General features: G+C 41.4%; 1 pseudogene; it reads left to right on the plus strand.

Annotated features, from left to right (window-relative positions):
* The first annotated feature begins 972 nt into the window (after positions 1-972).
* Positions 973-1,090, plus strand: LOC124621178 (annotated as a pseudogene).
* Positions 1,091-9,179: the final 8,089 nt, after the last annotated feature.

Below are 9,179 nucleotides of genomic sequence, written 5' to 3' on the forward strand. Positions count from 1 at the left end.
ATATCTGAATGGTGCGAAAAGTGGCAGTTGACCCTAAATAACGAAAAGTGTGAGGTCATCCACATTAGTGCTAAAAGGAACTCGTTAAACTTCACTTACACGATAAATCAATCTAATCTAAAAGCCTTAAATTCAACTAAATACCTAGGTATTACAATTACGAATAACTTAAATTGGAAAGAACACACAGAAAATGTTGTGGGGAGGCTAACCAAAGGCTGCGTTTTATTGGCAGGACACTTAGAAAATGTAACATCTACTAAGGAGACTGCCTACACTGCGTCTGTCCTTCGTCTTTTAGAATACTGCTGCGCGGTGTGGGATCCTTACCAGGTAGGACTGACAGAGTACATCCAAAAAGTTCAAAGAAAGGCAGCACGTTTTGTATTATCGCGAAATATGAGAGAGAGTGTCACAGAAATGAAACAGGATTTGGGCTGGAAATCATTAAAAGAAAGGCGTTTTTCGTTGTGACGGAATCTTCTCACGAAATTCCAGTCACCAGCTTTCTCCTCCGAATGCGTAAATATTTTTATGGCACCGACCTACATAGGGCGGAACGATCACCACGATAAAATAAGGGAAATCAGAGCTCGTACGGGAAGATATAGGTGTTCATTCTTTCCGCGCGCTATGCGAGATTGGAATAATAGAGAATTGTGAAGGTGATTCGATGAACCCTCTGCCAGGCACTTAAATGTGATTTGCAGAGTATCCATGTAGATGTAGACGTAGAACAATGTTGCCGTTAATAAAATTAATGATATTTGAAAAATAGGCAGTAGTGTGTAGATTTTTAGTAAAATGTGTAAAAGTAATCTCATTTGTTTAAACAGTTGCCAGATGTAAAAATGAAGGATTTTTCTCCATTTTTTGCAATTTAGAAGACATCGCTCAGTAACTCTAACACCGCATTTTTGATTCCCTCCTTCTTCCAAAATGTACATTTCTACAGCCTTCTCTTCCTGCCTAGGCAACGGCCTTGCCGCAGCGGATACACCGGTTCCCATGAGACCACTGAAGTTAAGCGCTGTCGGGCGTAGTTGGCACTTGGATGGGTGACCATCCAGGCCACCATGCGCTTTTGCCATTTTTCGGGGTGCACTCAGCCTCGTGATGCCAATTGAGGAGCTACACGACCGAATAGTAGCGGCTTTCGTCAAGAAAACCATCATAACGACAGTGAGAGCGGTGTGCTGACCCCATGCCCCTCCTATCCGCATCCTCCACTGAGGATGACACGGCGGTCAGATGGTGCCGGTAGGCCACTCGTGGCCTGAAGATGGAGTGCTTTTTTTTTCTCGTCCTGCCTACGGAGGTTCTGCAGCATCTAAGTAATTTCCTCTAACACAACGACTATCTTAGGAAAAATGCCACATCCGACTGCTGGACTGTCAGTCGCCACCAACCAGTTTCTACCGTCTCCTCTGCAAGCAACACGGGATCACAGTCTTAACTCGAAGGATAAGGTCATACGAAATAAATTTACACTTCAAATTTCCATGTGAGCAATCTTCTGTTCTAACAACCCTCACCACAAGCACTTTGTTCATTAGACACCACCTCCAGCTACCTGCTTGCTCCACACTCGGCTAAGAATCCTCTTCCGACCGAGTTCATGTACGCTCACAGAACATCAACACCCATCTTTAAAACAGTTACCTGATTAAGCCAGTTCCCACATCGGCACACGAGAACGCACTCCCCAACACTTTCTAAACTTTCCGCACAGAGACAAAACGACATCGTGAAGTCCGCAGTACTGCCGCACCGTGCGCGTTGTTAAAACTGCACACCGTGAATTTGTGCACAGAAGAGGTCGAGGAAGGATCCACTAATACTCTCGTCCCAATTCCGCGACGTGACGGGCAGGTAGAAGAGCCGAGGGTCCTTGTGTGGTGTACTGATGAATACTGCTGAACATGCTCAAACAAGAACTGCAGTGCTAAAAATTTTACAATCGGAAACACTAAAACCGAATTACAAACATGGTCATCTTGAGGTCGAAGCTCTTGTGTCCTCGTTTGCTTACAAATTTTGTTTTTGGATGGGATTCGCTTTCATCTACAGCTCTGCAATTCACAATTAAATGCCTGGCGGAGGGTTCATCGAACCTGCCTTAGGCTACCTCTCTACCGTTCCGGTCTCGAACAGAGCGCGAGAAAATCGAACACTTAAATTTTTCGTGCGAGCTCTGATTTCTCTTATTTTATCATAATGATCATTTCTCCCTAAGTAGGTGGGTGCCAACAAGATATTTATTTTCATACCCTGAGGAGAAAGTTGGTGATTGAAATTTCATGAGGAGGTCCTGCCGCAGTGAAAAAGTCATTGTTTTAATAAATGCCATCTCAATTCATGTATCATATCCGTGGCACCCTCTCCCCTATTTCGCTTTAATATAAAAAGAGCTGGCCTTCTTTGAACTTCTTCGATATCCTTCGTCAAACCTGTAAGACTTGGATCCCACACCGCGCAGCAGTTTTCTCTGGCTCGTGATGACTGGGTGTTGTGTGATGTCCTTACGTTAGTTACGTTTAAGTAGTTCTAAGTTCTAGGGGACTGATGACCATAGATGCTAAGTCCCATAGTGCTCAGAGCCATTTTTGAACCGCACAGCAGTATTCCAGAAGAGGGTTGACAAGCATAATGTAAACAGTCACTGTAGTAGACCTGTTACATTTTCTAAGTGTTCTGCCAACAAATCGCATTGGTTTGGTTTGGTTCCCCCCGCAATTTATTTATGTAATAGTTCCAATTTGAGTTATTCGTAATTGTAATGCCTTGGTATTTAGTTAAGTTTGCAGCCTTTAGATTTGTGTGATTTGCCATGTAACTGAAATTTAGCGGATTCTTTATACTTTTCATGTGGATGACTTCACACCTTGAGCAAAACACAATTTTTCTTTCCTCCGATTAGCCAGACATGTTTCTGATAAGTTTCAGCATAATCAGTGAGATTTTTTATTTTCTTTCTGTTAAACGATAGGAAAAATGCGCTTTAGTAATATATATATATATATATTCGAGTTTATTCTAAAGTACTCACGAATTTGAAAAACAGAAACGATGTTATATATATATATATCTCGTAACATTATGTTATGGTTTCTCTGGTTTTTTATATTTTGCATTACGGTTGTATTCCTTCCACAGTTTGCCGTCTGCAACCATATAGAACTTAATCTAAAAAACTTATTTACTTCGAAATTTTACAACTGGGAATGTTTTGTTTAGGCGTAACATTAATTAATTGTGTGTGTGTGTGTGTGTGTGTGTGTGTGTGTGTGTGTTTATGGGTTGGTGTTGTCTGATAATTCCTTGAAGGCAGCTAACAGAGATCCGCTGCAGAGAGCTGTATACTCCTATTATCTATCCTCCCACCATGGATTTTTGTATTTGGTAGTTTTCCTTAGTTATTAGTTTTTGTGAAAGGCTATTGCTGCACTTGAGAATTTTCAAGCCGGTGTTAATGTCTGTTCGGCTATGTTTCATGTCCGTAAGATGTTCTGCAAATGTAGAATGACCGTTGTTACTCTGTAGTGCTCTTGTGTATCTTGTATCAAAGTTTCTGTCTGTCTGTCCAATGTACGTTAATTTGCAGTCCTGACATGTCAATTTTTAAATGCCAGATGTATTGTGCTTGTCTCTGCTTGACGTTAACTTACTCTGTGATGTGTTCCGTAAACAAGTTAGCCAAAGTGTTCGGTGTTTCAAGAGGCAGCATATGGTAGACTTACACAGCACTCAGGAAAAGCGGTAAAACATTAACCGCTAAGACACAACGCGAACAAAGGTGTGTGATGCGTGATCACGGACGGTCATTGACGAGGACTGTGACGAAAAATAAGAGGACGACAGGAGCAAAAGGCATGCAGAACTAAATGTCACACCCGTGAACTCTGTCATCATCAAAATAACATGAGAGAGTCCATACCCAGAGAACTGCAGGGCGAGCTGGAATTTCAAAACTAATCGTCAGTGATGCAATGCCCCTAACAGGAAAACGTGGTACCAAACCATAAAACCTCGACCATGAAGCAATAGAAGTACGTCACTTGGTCAGCTATGTCTTGTTGTATACTGTTCTTAACTTGTGATCGAGTTTACGTCACATGACTGAAACAGCGGGGATTCGGTGTTGACTAGAGCAGCCATAGCGAGTTATTCGATGGGCACCAGGGTTATTCACCAAGTTCGTATTGGTGCCAAGGATTATATGACCATTTTGGCTGCGCAGGTCCATCTCATGGTACAACGTTTGTTGCCTGACTGATGCCGTGTTCCAAGATGACAGGGCCCTTGTTCACACAGCTCTCATCGTCCAGGTCTGGTTTCGTGACCACGATGATGAATTGTCGCATCTCCACTGGCTACCACAGTCACCTGATCTGAATATTATTGAGCCTTTGTGTGTGATGACTATCCACCTCCACAATCATTAACGAAACTTGCCCTTATTTTTGTAGCAAGAAAGATGTAAAATTCCCCTGAAAACCACATAGGAGCTGTGTTTATCCATTCCCAGAAGTTGTACCCATATTTTTGTCCACCACCTGTAGTAATACTGAATCATGTGCGTGATATAGAATTTTTTGATCTGCAAACTGAATAGGATCAGGTAACTACTTCGATTCCTCTTTCATCTTTTTGATTCCTTTTTTTTTTCTTCTCAGAACCCTTCTGTCTTCTAGTAATGTTTTCTTCTCCTTTCTTCTGCTCATGGTGTTATTATTATTATTATTATTATTACTAACTATACCCGGCGAACTTCGTTCCGCCTCTGAAAATCTTTCTATGTTATAGCTGACCCGGCAAACGTTGTTTAGCCATATAAATTATCTCTAGTCTATAAGAATAATGCATACGTGTAACACAATGTACACGTGTAACAGAACAGCCGTTGTTGGCGGGAGCTCGTGACACAAACAATAATAATGGCCGAAAACTGTGTAGGGAGTGAGAAAAAGCTTAGGGGGAAGTCCGGCAGTATGGTCACTATCAGTTCTAGCGTTTCTACGGAAGATCGCGTGGGTTTAGCAATTGCAGCCGATACACGGCTCGTCCGTGAGTATACAAACATAGTGGCAATTTCGTGTCGAAACGTGTTCGCCAGCATTATGAATAGGGCCAAGCGCACACGAATCGATTTTTATCGTACGTAAAAATTTGTACGATTAAATTCTTTTAGAGGAAAAAAGAAGAGCATAGGAACTACTTTGTTCCACTAAAAGAATTTGATCGTACGATAAAACTCGATGCGTGTGCGCTAGGCCTAAATGTCGGTTTGGCGAATGACGCGTGCTACCTACTGAAACTTCTCGGTCTAGTTACGTCGAATCAAAGAGGGATATTCGAGTCGTTGCTTTTGGTACGTTTTCTTCAATTACCTATCTATCAAACAGTGAAAGATAATCACGGGTAGACACCTGTCGGGGATAACTGATCAAGTGATAATTGATCAGTTATCGACTGGGGTCGAAAATTATTAAATTACTAAAACCCCTATTAAAAAATAGTGGTTGGTAGTAGAAAGGTGAAAATTTAGGGTTGCGTGTATTTTGTAATGCCACATCATAAAAAAATAAAAATAAAAAGTTCTGTCCAAAAAATAAGAAAAAAATTTTTGGGGTGGACCAGCCATATCACTTAGGGGTATGAAAAATAGATTACGACCTATTCTCAGACGTACCAAATATACATGTAAAATTTCATCAGAATCGATAGAGCCGTTCATCAAGTGATAATTGATCAGTTATCGATTGGGGTTGAAAACTATTACTAAAATCGCTATTAAAAAATAGGGGTTGGTAGAAGGGTGAAAATTTAAGGTTGTGTGTATTTTTAATGCCACATCATAAAAAAATAAAAATAAAAAGTTCTGTCCAAAAAAAAGAATTTTTGGGGTGGACCAGCCTTATCAGTTAGGGGTACGAAAAATAGATTACGACCGATTCTCAGACCTACCGAATATAAAATTACCAAATATGCAGCCACCAGCCGCAAAATCATGTTTAATTTATTCACTTTTGCAAATCGATTTCAGCTGATTAAGAGCCATAATCGGTGCTACAAATACAAGAATAAAAATAATTAATAACAGTGACCAAATGAATAAATGTACATAAAGCAACGTAAACCAATTAAATGTATATAGACGCATTAAACTATTTAAAATGAACATACAAATTTACCTTTCAACCAATATGTGCCCTGAGTATATTGGTTGAAAAGTAAATTTGTATGTTCATTTTAAATAGTTTAATGCGTCTATATACATTTAATTGGTTTATGTACATTTATTCATTTGGTCACAGTTATTAATTATTTTTACTCTTGTATTTGTAGCATCGATGATGGCTGTTAATCAGCTGAAATCGATTTGCAAAAGTATATAAATAAAATATGATTTTGCGACTGGTTGCTGCATATTTGGTAATTTTATGGTTCACGGTCGCTGCACGACTTGGGAACCACATGGAGTCCACCATTCAGTACCGAATATACATGCAAAATTTCATCAGAATCGATCGTGCCGTTTCGGAGGAGTATGGCAATTAACACTGTGACACGAGAATTTTATATATAAGGATTAACTCCATCAGTTAATTTCATTTGTGAGGTAATTTACTTGGTATGTATTTTGTCTACTTCCTGGCAGATTAAAACTGTGTCCGGACCGAGACTCGAACTCGAGACGTTTGCCTTTCGCGGGCAAGTGCTCTACCAACTGAGCTACCCAAGCACTTGCCCGCGAAAGGCAAAGGTCCCGAGTTCGACTCTCGGTCCGGCACACAGATTTCAAAAAAATGGTTCAAATGGCTCTGAGCACTATGGGACTTAACATCTGTGGTCATCAGTCCCCTAGAACTTAGAACTACTTAAACCTAACTAACCTAAGGATATCCCACACATCCATGCCCGAGGCAGGATTCGAACCTGCGACCGGAGCGGTCACGCGGTTCCGGACTGAAGCGCCTAGACCGCACGGCCACACCGGCCGGCACACAGTTTTAATCTGCCAGTAAGTTTCATATCAGCGCACACTCCGCTGCAGAGTGAAAATCTCATTCTGGTTGTCTATTCTTGCTTAGGTACTAGCTCCCAACAACAGCAGCAGAGAAAGAAGGGGAAACAAAGAACACGATTCCTGGAGGTTAAGAGGATTACGCTGCAAAATCATCAGCCTGTGCGTGAACTGAAAATGCGACTCGTGCTTTAGCAGTGACAAAGAACTGCACCGAACTCTCCGAAAAGATTCAGCATAGCTCTATCGCAGCGCCACAGTCGGCTGACAATGAAACACAGAGTTGGTACCGAATTTGGAAATCGCACAAAAATCAAATGGTTCAAATGGCTCTGAGCACTATGCGACTCAACCGCTGAGGTCATTAGTCCCCTATAACTTAGAACTAGTTAAACCTAACTAACCTAAGGACATCACAAACATCCATGCCCGAGGCAGGATTCGAACCTGCGACCGTAGCGGTCTTGCGGTTCCAGACTGCAGCGCCTTTAACCGCACGGCCACTTCGGCCGGCGCACAAAAATCGTCACGGACTTGTCTCGTTCTTCTGCTTTATTCTGGTAGGGTCGCAGAAAGTGGCAGACAGCTACTCCCGCTAGAACGAATGTGGTAAAAGTGGGCAGTCGCTCGCGAGTGCTTGTGTCCGTGAGACCTCGGCTGGGCGATAAAGAATTCATAGAGCTCTCGCGGTGGCCGCTTTGTAGCGCGGATAAGGGCCGTCCCTGGCCGGCTGCAGCTCTCTGGCGCCGGTATTTCGCATGGGTTTTTACTGCCTCTGGCCCACATACGGGCGCAGGAAAGGCTGGCGCCAGCGCTCCGACCATAAAATCCATCGCCATTACACGCGCCGTCCATCTCCATGAAACTGCAATATGCGGCCACCGCGCCTGCAGCAATACAAATACGACGAACATGGCGCTCGGCTCGTTCGTCACGATTCTTCTGTTGGCGCACAGGGGCGCCGGTTGCGTCCCAGCCTTCACACGCCGCCGTACGGCTAACGAGCGCTGCCTCAATACCAGTGGGCGATTCGGGAAGTGGCGCGCGCCAGGTTGACGTCGAATTTAAATTGTGCTCTCTGTTGCTGCTTTTGTCGTTCGTGGCAGCAATGAAGAAGGTTAATGTGCACCGGCATCGGCGCAAAATTACGTATTTGTTCACGTATCTAAATATTACTCACGTAGCGCAGGCATCTTTGCAATTTAAGGGGGGGAAAAACAACATTGAAGATCAGATTTACGAGCACTGTTCATTACACAAACATACCTAATTAAATTTTTTGCATTTTTTGTTATTTAAGTTACATTTTGATTAACGACAATGTTGGTTAAAAAGGCATTGAATTGTAACTTTTCAATGAAAATAACATCTCTTTTTAATTAATGACCGAAAGAAAAGCGTTACCTACATCATTAATAATGTTCAATCTCTTGTAATAAAAATGCATGTTCTCCTTCATGTTTCGCGATTTTGACTAAATTTCAATTTTTTGTGAATTCTCGCACATAGCATCAGTAATTAAAAATAGAGAGATGTTATTTTTATTTAAAAATGTTTCAGTGTTTAAGTAAAATTTGAATTTTTAACTGTGGAATCAAATACAATAATTGCTACTAGCGAGAAATGAACCGGCGACTTCAAGTTTTAAAAGCTTTTACGCTATGCACTATTTTTATATCCTGTTTTTAAATTCAAACTAAAGGGTATTCGTCTTGAACATTATTGTTAATTAAACAATCACCAATAGGTAAAAAACTGAAAATTATTGTCCGATGAAGTTTACGGTGCTCTGTCGTGAGGTACACCCAAAAGTGCCGTTCACTACTTTTTTTACTGAAGAAAAATAATCTGATAATTACAATACGTAATATGCAACATCACACACTTGCTTGAAAATTACGAACTGTCAAAATTAGCTAATCGCACGATTTAAATAATGACAGTTTACATTACAGCCAACTACGTACCATGTTTTCTTTTATTAAGTATTTAGAGGCTGGGAATCCACACAGAAACAAAATGTAACTGTTTTCTTCGTTCACCGAAATGTGATACATAGTCTGACCTTTTAGCCAATTCACGGCGTTTCTCTTCATTTTGAGAAAAGTGACATCGTACGGGTTAACAACGTCTGCTACCGTTATTGCGTATT

The sequence above is a fragment of the Schistocerca americana genome, chromosome 6 (assembly GCF_021461395.2).
Source record: "Schistocerca americana isolate TAMUIC-IGC-003095 chromosome 6, iqSchAmer2.1, whole genome shotgun sequence".
NCBI lineage: Eukaryota > Metazoa > Arthropoda > Insecta > Orthoptera > Acrididae > Schistocerca > Schistocerca americana.